We start from the raw sequence: 17679 nt of genomic DNA on the forward strand, positions 1-17679 counted from the left end.
ATGATGTGACCTCGTTAATCAAATAACAACTCATTGTTCATGGTTAGGAAACATAACCATCTTTGATTAACGAGCTAGTCAAGTAGAGGCATACTAGTGACACTCTGTTTGTCTATGTATTCACACATGTATTATGTTTCCGGAAAATACAATTCTAGCATGAATAATAAACATTTATCATGATTATAAGGAAATAAATAATAACTTTATTATTGCCTCTAGGGCATATTTCCTTCAGTCTCCCACTTGCACTAGAGTCAATAATCTAGTTCACATCACCATGTGATTTAACACCAATATTCATATCTGTATATGATTAACACCCATAGTTCACATCGTCATGTGACCAACACCCAAAGGGTTTTACTAGAGTCAATAATCTAGTTCACATCGCTTATGTGATTAACACCCAAAGAGTACTAAGGTGTGATCATGTTTTGCTCGTGAGAGAAGCTTAGTCAACGGGTCTGTCACATTTAGAGCCGTATGTATTTTGCAAATATTCTATGTCTACAATGCTCTGTACGGAGCTACTCTAGCTAATTTCTCCCACTTTCAATATGTATCCAGATAGAGACTTAGAGTCATCTGGATCTGTGTAAAAGTTTGCACTGATGTAACTTTTACAACAAACTCTTTTATCACCTCCATAATCGAGAAACATCTCCTTAGTCCTTACTAAGGATATTCTTGACCGCTGTCCAGTGATCTACTATTAGATCAAAATTGTATTCCCTTGCAAAACTCAGAGCAAGGTATACAATATGTCTGGTTCACAGCATAGCATACTTTATAGAACCTATGACTGAGGCATAGGGAATGATTTTTCATTCTGTTTCTATTTTTCTGCCATGGTCGGGTCTTGAGTCTTACTCAATTTCACACCTTGCAACACAGGCAAGAAACCTTTTCTTTGACTGTTCCATTTTGAACTACTTCAAAATCTTGTCAAGGTATGTACTCATTGAAAAAACTTATCAAGTGTCTTGATCTATCTCTATAGATCTTGATACTCAATATGTAAGCAGCTTTACCGAAGTCTTTATTTGAAAAACTCCTTTCAAACACTCCTTTATGCTTTACAGAATAATTCTACATTATTTCCGATCAACAATATGTCATTCACATATACTTTATCAGAAATGTTGTAGTGCTCCCACTCACTTTCTTGTAAATACAGGCTTCACCGCAAGTCTGTATAAAACTATATGCTTTGATCAACTCATCAAAGCGTATATTCCAACTCCGAGATTCTTGCACCAGTCCATAGATGGATCACTGGAGCTTGCACATTTTGTTAGTACCTTTCGGATTGACAAAACCTTCTGTTGCATCATATACAACTCTTCTTTAATAAATCCATTAAGGAATGCAGTTTTGTTTATCCATTTGCCAGATTTCATAAAATGCGGCAATTACTAACATGATTCAGACAGACTCAAGCATAGATACGAGTGAGAAAATCTCATCGTAGTCAACACCTTGAACTTGTTGAAAAACTTTTGCAACAAGTCGAGCTTGGTAGATAGTAACACTACTATCAGTGTCCATCTTCCTCTTGAAGATCCATTTATTTAACATGGCTTTGCTGATCATCGAGCAAGTCAATCAAAGTCCATACTTTGTTGTCATACATGGATCATATCTCAGATTTTATGGCTTCAAGCCACTTTGCGGAATCTGGGCTCACCATTGCTTCTTCATAGTTCGTAGGTTCATCATGATCTAGTAGCATGACTTCCAGAAAAAGATTATCGTACCACTCTGGCGCGGATCTTACTCTGGTTGATCTACGAGGTTCAGTAGTATCTTGTTCTGAAGTTTCATGATTATCATCATTAGCTTCCTCACTAACTGGTGTAGGTGTCACAGAAACAGTTTTCTGTGATGTACTACTTTCCAATAAGGGAGCAGGTACAGTTACCTCGTCAAGTTCTACTTTCCTCCCACTCACTTCTTTCGAGAGAAACTCCTTCTCCAGAAAGTTTCCGAATTTAGCAACAAAAGTCTTGCCTTTCGGATCTGTGATAGAAGGTGTATCCAATAGTTTCCTTTGGGTATCCTATGAAGACACATTTCTCCGATTTGGGTTCGAGCTTATCAGGTTGAAGCTTTTTCACATAAGCATCGCAGCCCCAAACTTTAAGAAACGACAACTTTGGTTTCTTTCCAAACCACAGTTCATAAGGCGTCGTCTCAACGGATTTAGATGGTGCCCTATTTAACGTGAATGCGGCCGTCTCTAAAGCATATCCCCAAAATGATAGCGGTAAATCAGTAAGAGACATCATAGATCGCACCATATCTAGTAAAGTACGATTACGACGTTCAGACACACCATTACGTTGTGGTGTTCCGGGTGGCGTGAGTTGCGAAACTATTCCACAATTTTTCAAATGTACACCAAACTCGTAACTCAAATATTCTCCTCCACGATCAGATCGTAGAAACTTTATTTTCTTGTTACGATGATTTTCAACTTCACTCTGAAATTCTTTGAACTTTTCAAATGTTTCAGACTTATGTTTCATTAAGTAAATATACCCATATCTGCTTAAATCATCTGTGAAGGTGAGAAAATAACGATATCCGCCACGAGTCTCAATATTCATCGGGCCACATACATCGGTATGTATGATTTCCAACAAATCTGTTGCTCTCTCCATAGTACCGGAGAACGGTGTTTTAGTCATCTTGCCCAAGAGGCACGGTTCGCAAGTACCAAGTGATTCATAATCAAGTGGTTCCAAAAGTCCATCAGCATGGAGTTTCTTCATGCGCTTTATACCGATATGACCTAAACGACAGTGCCACAAATAAGTTGCACTTTCATTATCAACTCTGCATCTTTTGGTTTCAACATTATGAATATGTGTATTACTACTATCGAGATTTAGTAAGAATAGACCACTCTTCAAGGGTGCATGACCATAAAAGATATTACTCATATAAATAGAATAACCATTATTCTCTGATTTAAATGAATAACCGTCTCGCATTAAACAAGATCCAGATATAATGTTCATGCTCAACGCTGGCACCAAATAACAATTATTTAGGTCTAATATTAATCCCGAAGGTAGATGTAGAGGTAGCGTGCCGACCGCGATCACATCGACTTTGGAACCGTTTCCCACGCGCATCGTCACCTCGTCCTTAGCCAATCTTCGCTTAATCCGTAGCCCCTGTTTCGAGTTGCAAATATTAGCAACAGAACCAGTATCAAATACCCAGGTGCTACTGCGAGCATTGGTAAGGTACACATCAATAACATGTATATCACATATACCTTTGTTCACCTTGCCATCCTTCTTATCCGCCAAATACTTGGGGCAGTTCCGCTTCCAGTGACCAGTCTGCTTGCAGTAGAAGCACTCAGTTTCAGGCTTAGGTCTAAACTTGGGTTTCTTCTCTTGAGCAGCAACTTGCTTGCCGTTCTTTTTGAAGTTCCCCTTTTTCTTCCCTTTGCCCTTTTTCTTGAAACTAGTGGTCTTGTTAACCATCAACACTTGATGCTCCTTCTTGATTTCTACCTCCGCAGCTTTCAGCATTGCGAAGAGCTCGGGAATAGTCTTGTTCATCCCTTGCATATTATAGTTCATCACGAAGCTCTTGTAGCTTGGTGGCAGTGATTGGAGAATTCTGTCAATGACGCAATCATCCGGAAGATTAACTCCCAATTGAATCAAGTGATTATTATACCCAGACATTTTGAGTATATGCTCACTGACAGAACTGTTCTCCTCCATCTTGCAGCTATAGAACTTATTGGAGACTTCATATCTCTCAATCCGGGCATTTGCTTGAAATATCAACTTCAACTCCTGGAACATCTCATATGCTCCATGACGTTCAAAACGTCGTTGAAGTCCCGATTCTAAGCCGTAAAGCATGGCACACTGAACTATCGAGTAGTCATCAGCTTTGCTCTGCCAGATGTTCATAACATCTGGCGTTGCTCCAGCAGCAGGCCTGGCACCCAGCGGTGCTTCCAGGACGTAATTCTTCTGTGCAGCAATGAGGATAATCCTCAAGTTATGGACCCAGTCCGTGTAATTGCTACCATCATCTTTCAACTTTGCTTTCTCAAGGAACGCATTAAAATTTAACGGAACAACAGCACGAGCCATCTATCTACAATCAACATAAACAAGCAAGATACTATCAGGGACTAAGTTCATGATAAATTTTAAGTTCAATTAATCATATTACTAAAGAACTCCCACTTAGATAGACATCCCTCTAATCCTCTAAGTGATCACGTGATCCAAATCAACTAAACCATGTCCGATCATCACGTGAGATGGAGTAGTTTCATCGGTGAACATCTTTATGTTGATCATATCTGCTATATGATTCACGCTCGACCTTTCGGTCTCCGTGTTCCGAGGCCATATCTGCATATGCTAGGCTCGTCAAGTTTAACCTGAGTATTCTGCGTGCGCAACTGTTTTGCACCCATTGTATTTGAACGTAGAGCCTATCACACCCGATCATCACGTGGTGTCTCAGCACAAAGAACTTTCGCAACGGTGCATACTCAGGGAGAACACTTCTTGATAATTTAGTGAGAGATCATCTTATAATGCTACCGTCAATCAAAGCAAGATAAGATGCATAAAAAGATAAACATCACATGCAATCAATATAAGTGATATGATATGGCCATCATCATCTCGTGCTTGTGATCTCCATCTCCGAAGCACCGTCATGATCACCATCGTCACCGGCGCGACACCTTGATCTCCATCGTAGCATCGTTGTCGTCTCGCCAATCTTATGCTTCCACGACTATCACTACCGTTTAGTAATAAAGTAAAGCATTACATCGCGATTGCATTGCATACAATAAAGCGACAACCATATGGCTCCTGCCAGTTGCCGATAACTCGGTTACAAAACATGATCATCTCATACAATAAAATTCAGCATCATGCTTTGACCATATCACATCACAACATGCCCTACAAAAACAAGTTAAACGTCCTCTACTTTGTTGTTGCATGTTTTACGTGGCTGCTACGGGCTTAAGTAAGAACCAATCTCACCTACGCATCAAAACCACAACGATAGTTTGTCAAATAGACTCCGTTTTAACCTTCGCAAGGACCGGGCGTAGCCATACTTGGTTCAACTAAAGTTGGAGAGGCAGTCGCCCGCAAGCCATCTCTGTGCAAAGCACGTCGAGGGAACCGGTCTTGCGTAAGCGTACGCGTAAGGTTGGTTCGGGTCGTCTCGTCCAACAATACCGCCGAACCAAAATATGACATGCTGGTAGGCAGTATGACTTGTATCGTCCACAACTTACTTGTGTTCTACTCGTGCATATAACATCAACATCATTAACCTAGGCTCGGATGCCACTGTAGTGTTTCGTAGTAATTTCAAAAATTTTCCTACGCGCACACAGGATCATGTGATGCATAGCAACGAGAGGAGAGTGTTGTCTACGTACCCAACGCAGACCGACTGCGGAAGCGATGACACGACGTAGAGGAAGTAGTCGTACGTCTTCACGATCCAACCGATCAAGCACCGAAACTACGGCACCTCCGAGTTCGAGCACACGTTCAGCTCGATGACGATCCCCGGACTCCGATCCAGCAAAGTGTCGGGGAAGAGTTCCGTCAGCACGACGGCGTGGTGACGATCTTGATGAACTACAGCAGCAGGGCTTCGCCTAAACTCCGCTACAGTATTATCGAGGAATATGGTGGCAGGGGGCACCGCACACGGCTAAGGAATTGATCACGAGGATCAACTTGTGTCAACTTGTGTGTTTAGAGGTGCCCCTGCCTCCGTATATAAAGGAGTAGAGGGGGGAGGCTGGCCGGCCATAGAGGGAGGCGCAGGAGAGTCCTACTCCCTCTGGGAGTAGGATTCCTCCCCCCAATCCTAGTCCAACTAGGATTCCTCGGAGGGGAAGGGAGAGAGGGGGGCCGGCCACCTTCTCCTAGTCCTAATAGGACTAGGGGAGGGGTAAGTGGCGCAGCCACCTTGGGCTGCCCCTTTCTCCTTTCCACTAAGGCCCATGAAGGCCCATATGGCTCCCGGGGGGTTCCGGTAACCTCCCGGTAACTCCGGTAAAATCCCGATTTCACCCGGAACACTTCCGATGTCCAAACATAGGCTTCCAATATATCAATCTTTACGTCTCGACCATTTCGAGACTCCTCGTCATGTCCGTGATCACATCCGGGACTCCGAACAACCTTCGGTACATCAAAATGCATAAACTCATAATATAACTGTCATCGTAACCTTAAGCGTGCGGACCCTACGGGTTCGAGAACAATGTAGACATGACCGAGACACGTCTCCGGTCAATAACCAATAGCGGGACCTGGATGCCCATATTGGCTCCTACATATTCTACGAAGATCTTTATCGGTCAGACCGCATAACAACATACGTTGTTCCCTTTGTCATCGGTATGTTACTTGCCCGAGATTCGATCGTCGGTATCCAATACCTAGTTCAATCTCGTTACCGGCAAGTCTCTTTACTCGTTCCGTAATACATCATCTCACAACTAACATATTAGTTGTAATGCTTGCAAGGCTTATGTGATGTGTATTACCGAGAGGGCCCAGAGATACCTCTCCGACAATCGGAGTGACAAATCCTAATCTCGAAATACGCCAACCCAACATCTACCTTTGGAGACACCTGTAATGCTCCTTTATAATCACCCAGTTACGTTGTGACGTTTGGTAGCACCCAAAGTGTTCCTCCGGCAAACGGGAGTTGCATAATCTCATAGTCATAGGAACATGTATAAGTCATGAAGAAAGCAATAGCAACATACTAAACGATCAGGTGCTAAGCTAATGGAATGGGTCATGTCAATCAGATCATTCAACTAATGATGTGACCTCGTTAATCAAATAACAACTCATTGTTCATGGTTAGGAAACATAACCATCTTTGATTAACGAGCTAGTCAAGTAGAGGCATACTAGTGACACTCTGTTTGTCTATGTATTCACACATGTATTATGTTTCCGGAAAATACAATTCTAGCATGAATAATAAACATTTATCATGATTATAAGGAAATAAATAATAACTTTATTATTGCCTCTAGGGCATATTTCCTTCAATCATGACGACGCTTTGAAGATAGAGATCAAAGGCACAAGATGATGATGGCCATATCATGTCACATATTTTGATTGCATGTGATGTTTATATTTTATACATCTTACTTTGCTTAGTTATGATGGTAGCATTATAAGATGATCTCTCACTAAATTTCAAGATAAAAGCGTTCTCCCTGAGTATGCACCATTGCCAAAGTTCGTCGTGCCCAGACACCACGTGATGATCGGGTGTGATAAGCTCTACGTCCATCTACAACGGGTGCAAGCCAGTTTTGCACACGCAGAAATACTCGGGTTAAACTTGACGAGCCTAGCATATGCAGATATGGCCTCGGAACACTGGAGACCAAAAGGTCGAGCGTGAATCACATAGTAGATATGATCAACATAATGATGTTCACCATTGAAAACTACCCCATTTCACGTGATGATCGGTTATGGTTTAGTTGATATGGATCACGTGATCACTTAGATGATTAGAGGGATGTCTATCTAAGTGGGAGTTCTTAAGTAATATGATTAATTGAACTTTAATTTATCATGAACTTAGTCCTGATAGTATTTGCATATCTATGTTGTAGATCAATAGCTCGCGTTATTGCTTTCCTATGTTTTATATGTGTTCCTAGAGAAAACTAAGCTTAGAATTGGGATTTCAAAGACGTTTTGAACGTCATGGATCATATGAGATGTTCTAGGAGTTGAAGTTAATATTTCAAGCAAATACCCGAGTTGAGAGATATGAAGTCTCCAACAAGTTATATAGCGAAAAGATGGAGGAGAATAGCTCAAGCAGTGAGCATCACTACAAAAAAAGACACATCCGTGACATTTTGGGCCGAACGAAATTTTTTCTATCATACATATGACACTTCTATGACGATAATTGTGACAAAACCCGGTATCATCATAGATGTGGTGGGCTCCTACTTCTATGACAAAAAATCATGTCAGAAAATGGGCTTTTCGTCCTGGGCGGGCCGGAGACGCAGTTGCATGACATTCTTTGGGCCGTCCATGATGGAAAAAACCGTGGTAGAAGCGAGGGGGAGGAAAATTTCGGGGAGTTCCCGGTTACAGTTGGAGGTCGAGGGCCCAGCGATGCGCGTTTCTCTTGTACACGTACGCGCGTGTGTGCGAGGCGTTGGCTCTAACTGAACCCGAGCGAGGCGTTGGGCTCTAACTAAACCTGAGTGATTGCGCTGCAGGCTATGCGTTACTGAACCCGAGCGACCGATCGATGGCTGTTAACTAAACCCGATCGAGCAATTCCTTCGCTACTGCTGCTAACTAAAGCCGATCGATGCTGCCTTTGGGATGAACAGTGAGCGTTGCGAGGTGGTTTGGATGAACAGTGAGCAGTGGCGTTGCCTCTGGATGAACAGGACCCCGTGGTGTGGTGGAGGGCTGCATGAACAACAGACGATGGAGGGGTGCCCGTGGAGGGGTGGTTGAACAGGACCCTGTGGTGTGGAGGGCTGGATGAACAGTAGACGGTGGAGGGGTGCCCATGGAGGGGTGGTTGAACAGTAGCCGGTGGAGTAGCACGCGGTGGAGGCTGGATGAATAGGAGCCCGTGGAGGCTAGAGGAGGTCGAAGGTAGCCCGTGGAGGCTGAAGGAGGTCAACGGTGGAGATGAACAGTATCCCGTGGAGTCCCGTTTTGCGGTACGCCAGACCCCTCCCGATGAACAGGACCCCCGTTTCGATCGTAGCACTCCAACACAAGTCCGTTTCGTCCGTTTTGCGGTACGCCACACCCCTTCCGATGAACAGGACCCCCGTTTCGACCGTAGGAGGTCTGTTTCGTCCATTTTGCGGTACGCCACACCCCTCCCGATCAACAGGACCCCCATTTCAATCATAGGAGGTCTGTTTCCTCCGCTTTGCGGTACGCCAGACCCCTCCCAATCAACGGGACCCCGTTCTGAACGTAGGAGGTCCGTTTCCTCCGTTGTGTGGTACGCCAGGCCTCGTTTCCATCACCTGTTCCGTCCAAGCCCTCCCGATGAACACGACCACACATTCCGTTCCGACCCAGCCGGTTGGCTCCCACGAATTCCGTTGCCTCCCGATGAACACGACGCATTCCGTTGCCTCCCCATGAACATGACGCATTCCGTTGCCTCCCCATGAACACGACGACGACGATGTCTCTCTGTTCTGACCCAGCCATGTACACGAGCCCTGGCCGTACGTATGCGCGAGTAGGCGTTCGAGACCCCGCCCATATGTACACATACATGGCCGTATTTTCTTTCTTGCACCCTGGCCGTTGTACGTACGTGTACATGCTACGTGCGCGCCTCTACTATGACACGTACGCGCCTCTACTACGACACATGCACGCCTCTACATCCACCAGTATATATGTACATACACGTTCACGACCAGAATGACAACGCTACGTACGCTTCAACCAGGTGGGTCCCGATTGTCAGGCACTTCCTTTCGTGCAAAGATGTAGCTGATGGGTCCCAGTAGTCAGGGGGCGAATTGTTTTTTTGCCCGCACGCACTTCCTTGCATGCGAAGGTGTAGCTGGTGGGTCCCAACAGTTAGCGGGGAAATGTTTTTTCGTGAAATACGGTGGCCCGTCCGGTGGGTCCTCGTTGTCAGGTGGAGGAATAATTATTTTGCGCGTAATAAGGAGGCACTTCCTTGCTGCGGCCGTGGAACCAGCTTTCAGCGTCTCCACGCACAGTACTCTTCCGATGTAAGTCGGTCATTGACCACATTGACCACGCCGCGCTAAGAGCACCACAGCGGTGGACGACGGTGAGGCCTTCGAAGGGGACGACACGGAGGCAAGGAAGACTCGGTAGTTGTTACCCACGGGGAGGGGAGTACGACTGTACGAGGGTTTACTGGTTTGTCTGCCGTCGCTGGAGAATAACAGCAGGTGTGGGTGAGTAGAGGGATGGCTAGGCCAGCGATGGGAGTACGGTCAGGCGGTGAGGCCTGCGCGGCAGCACAGCCGGCCGCAGGGAGGAGGGAGCGGGCAGTCCTGCCGGCGCTTGTTTGAGCGGCTGGAGCAGGAAGAGCAGAGATTGAAGAAGTACGACGGCCGTTGGATGGACATCCAACAGTTAGTGCTTGTGCATCAACCTTTTTTTAGGAAAGCCTCAAATCTGTGGAAAACATCATACATCCCATCTGCCATTATTTCTAATAATTTATAGCCCATTTGCTAATTCTTAAGGTTTTTTTGCAGCCCATATTCTTTTTGTTAGCATTATAGCCCATATTGTGGCCACGGTTAAAAAATTATACGAAATTTTGCATATTTTGGTGCGGTCCAAACTGTTTTTAATCCCAAAATTTCGACGCACATTCAAACTGATTTTAAAAATAAATGTATATCAATATAAAATCCAACAAATTCTCCACACATAAAAATTAATGTAATTTAAAATCTTGAAATGAAAAAAAAGATATTTGAAACTAATTGCCGGTTTGATGTGTTTTAAAAATGTACAGCCCATTTCTCATCACTAATGGGCCATTTTCTCGGCCAGCCGAATGAAAACTCTCCTCATCTTGAAAGATTTGCAGCCCAACAGGCCTGACAAAGTGACTTACTTGGCAAATCACAAAAAACCTGGGATGTGGCCATGGACCCAACTGTCAGCCTCTCCACGTACAGTACTCTTCCGATGGAAGTCGTTCCTTGACCATGTTGACCACGCCGCGTGGAGAGCACCACGGCAGTGGACGACGGCGAGGCCAAGGAAGGGGACGACGCGGAGCCGGGGAAGACGCGGCAGCGGAAGCCCGCGCGGAGAGGAGTATGAGGGTTCACTGGTACGGCTGCGGTGTGAGGCTGCCGTCGCCGTAGGGCCTGGCCAGCGGTGGGAATAGTAGGGGGCGGTGAGGCCTCTGCGGCAGCACAGCCGGCCACGGGAGGAAGGAGCATGCGGCACGACCGGCGCTGCTTTGGGTGGCTGGAGCAAGAAGACCAAAGGTTGAAGAAGCACTACGGCCATTGGATGGACATCGTACGGTCATTGGAGCTAGAATCGTTCATATTAACTAAGTTGACAAAGCCCTTCGTCCCCGTCAACTTAGTAGGCCCACAAGTCAGCCTCCCACCAAGGTGGGTCCCAGCTAGCCGGGGGAATATTCATTTTTTGGGCGTAATAAGGAGGCACTTTCGGTGGGTCCGAGCTGACAGCGGGGGGAACGTTTTTTTCGCAAAATATTGTGGCCCGGCAGTCAGGGGGAAACAATTTTTTTTGCAAAATACTGGTGGCCCGTCCGGTGGGTCCCCGCTGTCAGGTGGAGGAATAATTAGTTTCTGTGTAATAAGGAGTCACTTCCTTGCGGCTGCCGTGGACCCAGCTGTCAGCCTCTCCACGTACCGTATTCTTCCGATGGAATACGGTCGTTGACCACATTGACCACGCCGCGCCAAGGGCACCACGGCAGTGGACGACGCGGAGTCGGGGAAGATGCGGCAGTGGATACCACGCGGAGAGGAGCACGAGGGTTCACTGGTTCGGCTGCGCTGCCGTCGCCGCAGAATAACAGGGGGTGTGGGTGAGTGGAGTGGAGGGATGGCCTGGCCAGCGGTGGGAGTAGTATGGGGGTGGTGAGGCCTCTGCGGCAGCACAGCCGACCACGGGAGGCAGGAGCAGGAGGCACGACCGGCGCTGCTTTCGGCGGCTGGAGCAAGAAGACCAGAGGTTGAAGAAGCACTACGGTCGTTGGATGGACATCGTACGGTCAGTCGAGCTAGAATCATGCATATTGACTAAGTTGACAAAGCCCTTCGTCCCCGTTAACTTAGTAGGCCCACTATACTTGGTCCCAGCTAGCAGGGGGAGTATTCATTTTTTTGTGCGTAATAAGGAGGCACTTCCTTGCGTGCGAAGATATAGTTGGTGGGTCTGAGCTGTCAGCGGCGGTAACTTTTTTTCGCGAAATACAGAGGCCCTTTTGGTGGGTCCCAAATGTTAGGTGGAGGAATCATTATTTTGCGCGTAATAAGGAGGCATTTCCTTGCGTGCGGCCGTGGACCCAGCTGTCAGCCTCTCCACGTACAGTCCACTTCAGATGCATGTCGGTCGTTGACCACGTTGACCACGCCACACCGAGAGCACTAGGGCGGTGGACGACGGCGAGGCCTAGGAAGGGAATGACACGGAGGCAGGGAAGACTCGGCAGCTGTTTTTGTTTCCCACGCGGAGGGGGGTACGAGGGTTTACTGGTTCGTCTGCCGTCGCCGGAGAATTACAGCAGGTGGGGGTGAGAGGAGGGATGGCTAGGCCAGCGATGGGAGTACGGTGGGGCGGTGAGGCCTGCGCGGCAGCACAGCCGGCCGCGGGGAGGAGGGAGCAGGCAGTCCCGCCGGCGCTTGTTTGAGCGGCTGGAGCAGGAAGAGCAGAGATTGAAGAAGCACGACGACCGTTGGATGGACATCCAACAGTATACAGGACATCTGTGGAATCAAATATGTGGAAAACAGCATACAGCCCATCTGCCATTATTTCAAATAATTTACAGCACATTTGCTAATTCTTACGGGTTTTTTTGGAGCCCATATTCTTCTTGTTAGCATTACAGCCCATATTGTGGCCACGGTTAAAAAATTATACGAAATTTTGCATATGTCGGTGCGGTCTGAACTGTTTTTAATCCCGAAATTTCAAGCCACATTCAGACTGATTTAAAAAATAAATGTATATCAATATAAAATCCAATAAATTGTCCACGCATAAAAATCAATGCAATTTAAAATCTCGAAATGAAAAAAAGATATTTGAAACTAATTGTCGGTTTGATGTGTTTTAAAAATGTACAGCCCATTTCTCATTACTGATAGGCCATTTTCTCGGCCAGCCGAATGAACCTCTCCTCATCTTGAAAGATTTGCAGCTCAACAGGCCTGATAAAGCGACTTACTTGACAAATCACAAAAAAACTGGGCTAGCCATTTTCAGAAAGAAAAAAAACTACTCGGGTGGTCTGTGGTAAACATAAAAGAAAAGGTTGTCTAGACAGGCCAGATTGTCCCGCACAGCCCAGTTGACACCCTGCTTCCATCTCAAAAACAAATTAGATAAATGCCACTACAATTATGGTGATTCATAAAAATGCCACTGCAATTTCCAAACTTTGAAAAATGCCACTGCAATTTTTGCAAACTTTGAAAAACGCCACTGCAGTTTGCAAACTTTGAAAGACGCTACTCCAGACTTCGAAAAATGCCACTAGAAATGGCATGAAATGACATTTTTCAAAGTTTGGAAATTGCAATGGCATTTCTCGGATACACCAGATTTGGAGTTGCATTTATCAAATTAACCCAAAACAAAAATAACTGGGCGAGCTGCTGGGTCCCTGGTGTCAGCCGCTCGTTGTGCAATTCTATCGTTTATTGACTATGTTGACAATGGCATGGGACCCAGATGTCAGAAATCCACTAGGAGGAGCCATTTTTTATTGGCTTGAAATAAGGAGGCACTTGCTTGCGTACTGCCATGACCTTGGCGGGTCCCTGCTGTCATCCTCTCCACGTACAATCATCTCCTGATTGTGTACGCGTCAACTTGCTAGGCCCACAAGTCAGCCTCTAAATCCGTGGAGGACAAATACAACCCATTTAAAAAAATAACAGCCCATTCCATACGTTCAAACGGAAAGTTCAACATTCGGAGCAAAGTAACAGGTCTGATCCACATATAGAGTATTGAACTTCCACGTTGGCAACCATCATAGCCAAGTTAACTATCTACTCCCACTAATACTCTAGTAGCGTACAAGTACTAACTTACTCTTAGCTAACTAGACGATGTCGGCCACCATTTGTGGTACACGCTAAACGCTGGCACCGGCGTCGTGCGCCTCGCCTCGGACTTGCAAGAGGTGCGATAGGGCGCGTTGCTCGCGCGTGTTGGCCCTTTCCATGCCGGTGTGGTCAACCGAAGCTTCGGCTTCCAAGCGGGAAACCCACTTGACGAGCTGGTAGTAAAAATCGGTGTCGCAAACGCGTGCGTGCCCGACAGCCTCCAGGGCTATTTGCCGGGCGCTGGCCTCCATGTAGTTGGCCCAGTTGCGGGCTCTATGCTCGCGACTTAGAGTGTCGGTGCGCTGCTGCTCCATGTTCCGCTGGCGGCGCAAATTGGTGATACGCTGGTCCTCCGCTAGGCGGTCGCGCTCCAACAACTCCTGCTCCTCTGTCATGCGGTCGCGCTCCAACAACTCCTCGATCTCCGCATTGCCATCTAAAGACAGATAGAATGCCTCCTCCCTCTGTCAGCCTTTCGATGAAAACCCGAACACTAGTTCCGGCGGTGACTGCCTCCGGCGTTGCCTACCGCGGACGAACGGGGGCATGGCGGACGTAGCGAGCGACGTCGGGCTAGTCGGGGCTTATGAGGATATGGCGAGTTGGGTCACGGTGGCACCGGAGAAGGCCGGGAAACAGTACTTATAGGCGGAAGGTAGCGTGACGGTCATCGGAATTCAGTGCATAATGGCTTAGTGCGCCAGCTTGCCGTGGAAAACTAGAGAAACTGAAATTATGACTGTGTCGTCCCGTCCCGTCTGGGTCGCACGCTGGCATGGCGGTCAAACGAGTGCACTCGAATCATCTCCCTCCTTGTCAATAATGATTCCACGGATTTAAAAAGCCTGCAACAATTAAAGCGTATCTTTTTCGCATCAGTTAGCTGCCTTAATTACGGTCGACTGCATGCAGGCACTCAGAATCGCTCGCAGGCAGTACGCGAAGCAGCATGCAACGAGTCGCAACCGAGTGCACGCATGCAGCCACTTAAATGCTGGAATTAATTAGGCTTAAACTTCTGCATGCCGTTAATTATTGCCATGCCTTGGTCTTGCTTCTTTGCTCACAGAATTAATTAGGCTTAAACTTCTTCAGAGGTAGGCATTTTTATTCGTGTAGGATCGATAGTGTAGCTTGTTAGTTTCTTCAGAGGTAGGCATTTTTATTCAAAAAACTGCCACTTTGCATCTTGTGTCGCAAATAAAACTGCCAGGAGCGCATTTGTAGGCTAGCTAGTGATCAATCAGTAACTTGTAAACACTGAGCAAACAGAAATAAGTAACTGTTAATGCATCTCAATGATTCATAGATCATATACAAATATGTAGCTCCAAAAGCAAAGATTAGCCACTTCGGATCTTGCGTCGCAACTAAAACTAACTAGTACGATTCCCATACATAAGATCAACATGTTAATGCATCTCAATGATTCACAGATCATATACAAATATGTAGCTCTAAAAGCAAAGATCTAGAAAAAACATATGTTCTTCCTACTAACATGGATGCTTCTCTTGGCCAACATTCAGTACAGACTGAAAGACAAATTTGTTTGTGAAGTCTACAATTCCTCTTGCAAACGTAAGTGGTTTCACCAACAGCTGGAACCATGAGAATGAACCACACATGATGGAGGAACATCCACTGCAATATGATTTGGTCTTCTCTCGGTCACACCGCGAGACTATTTTCGGAATACAAACTTGAACTTAGGCAAAATGATGCCCATTGTATAATCAAACCAAAGCAATGAAGCACCTAGTGTTGGCCAATAAATAGTATAGTACTACTTTTCTGCAGTCCATGAAGTGACTATCCAATCTTTCTGTGTCTATTTTCAAATGGCACTGCATGCAATGACTATACTATTCTCTTGTGCAGTTCAACCAAAATTGCGGACACTTTGTTTGTTTGCCAAATAGCAACGGGCAGACATCTCTATCTGCACAAATATCAAGCAGCTAGTAAACATATACCACACCTTGTATTTTCGGTTTAAACATGTCTCTTCCGCTTAGCATCTGTCATGTTCTGCACTGGACAATCTGATACAGTTATGTTTTTCCCTGGACAATTTCATACTGAAATGGTTTGCTGGTTCAGAGCAGAAAGATAGCGCCTATTCTTCATCAGACCAAGGATATCCATGTTCATAGTGATGGAAGAGGTGAAATCGGTACAACCGAAATTGAGCATCCAATCATTGAATCCTATCCTGCACCTCCAATGTAGGTCCACCCTGCCAATAAATTCACATGCAAACCACTAGTATTACTATCTAATGACAGTACAAAAAGAGTAGCAATATAGTAGCAAACCATGCACCTTCATAATGAACAGCTCATAGTGCCACCAATTGGATATAAAGGTTTGGAAAAACATGCTCCTAATGTTGAACCAGTTGGGATTTTTGTGCAATTCCACTAAAATCGAGCATCCCTGTTTGCATAGATATTGAAAGTGTGATTACTCTAAAAGTGGCACTAGTTGAAGCATAGACTCACAAATATAAGCATTCCAATTTCTTAGCAAGACTGTTTCTAACCACCTGTTTGAAGGAATAAATAAAGCAACAACGGCTGATGTCAGGAAGGCATACATAGTTTTTTCTGAAAAACTGAGCCATTCCTGACATTTCCTCTTCTTTTAAGCAAATTTTGTGCAGTTCTACTAAAATAAAATGCCATCACCGCCTTGACAAATCAGTGACACTGTACAAAAGGAAATGACTTAACATTACATCATGATGTCAGGTATGTAGTCGACAGGCATTAGAGACAAACATACATACCTCCTCCGATAACATAATGTACATTAATTTTAACAAAGGTGTGACTAGGTTTACCGGGATAATTTGAGTGAACTCTACACCCTTTGTTCCTTAATATAAGACGTTTTCGCGGTTCAATTTAAAGTACCCAAACGTCTAGTATTTGTAGTTTTCTTGAGCATATATCAGGAAAAGCTTGCCACACTTTATTTATGTTCATACGCTAATGCAACACCATTCGAATACTACAAATATACACTAATCCAGTGGCTAGTGCAACAGTAGAGTAGTTAGTTTATTACAGGGTACAGTACAATGGTTTTACTGAACATATTTCAATAAACTCTAGCACTGGAAGGTTTCTATAAGAATTAACAATACAAAATGTAAAGGTAACAAGTTTCAGCATTGGTATACTAGCTGTGCATGAGCATTAAACCAAATACAAAAGTCTGAAGGTAACTAGCATTATTAACTAATGACAGTATAAAAAAATTGCAAACCATGTACCTCCAAGGTAAATATCATTTCGAAATCGGGGGGGGGGGGCTTAAAAATTGCTATCCCAATCTTCATAATCGATCAAACATAAAAACTTGATCGAACGAATCAAGAGAACAGCCGGAGGAGGAGGTGCCCACTCTTGACCTTTCCTCTTGTCTTCATAATTGTCTGTGCAGGTTAACCAAAATAAAATGACATCAGCGCCTTGGCATTTTGGTGACACTGTACAAAAAAATTAACTTATCTCATGAAAGCGAGGTATGTAATCTATAAGCATTAACAATGCAAAAATCTGAAGGTAGTAACAAGTTTCATCATTGGTATACTGGCTGTGCAACAACATTAGAATGCCTTAGCTGAAAAATCTTTAATACATCCACAATCAACAGCTAACCCTGAACTAATCCAGTGACATTAAATGGCATTGCTTAAATTTATCGGTGGCATTAGACTGAGAGCGGCATTAGTTAAATGTGGCATCACTTTAGCAGTAGCATTGCTTGACTTGACTGCT

The sequence above is a fragment of the Triticum aestivum genome, chromosome 7A, assembly GCF_018294505.1.
Source record: "Triticum aestivum cultivar Chinese Spring chromosome 7A, IWGSC CS RefSeq v2.1, whole genome shotgun sequence".
NCBI classification, from domain to species: domain Eukaryota; kingdom Viridiplantae; phylum Streptophyta; class Magnoliopsida; order Poales; family Poaceae; genus Triticum; species Triticum aestivum.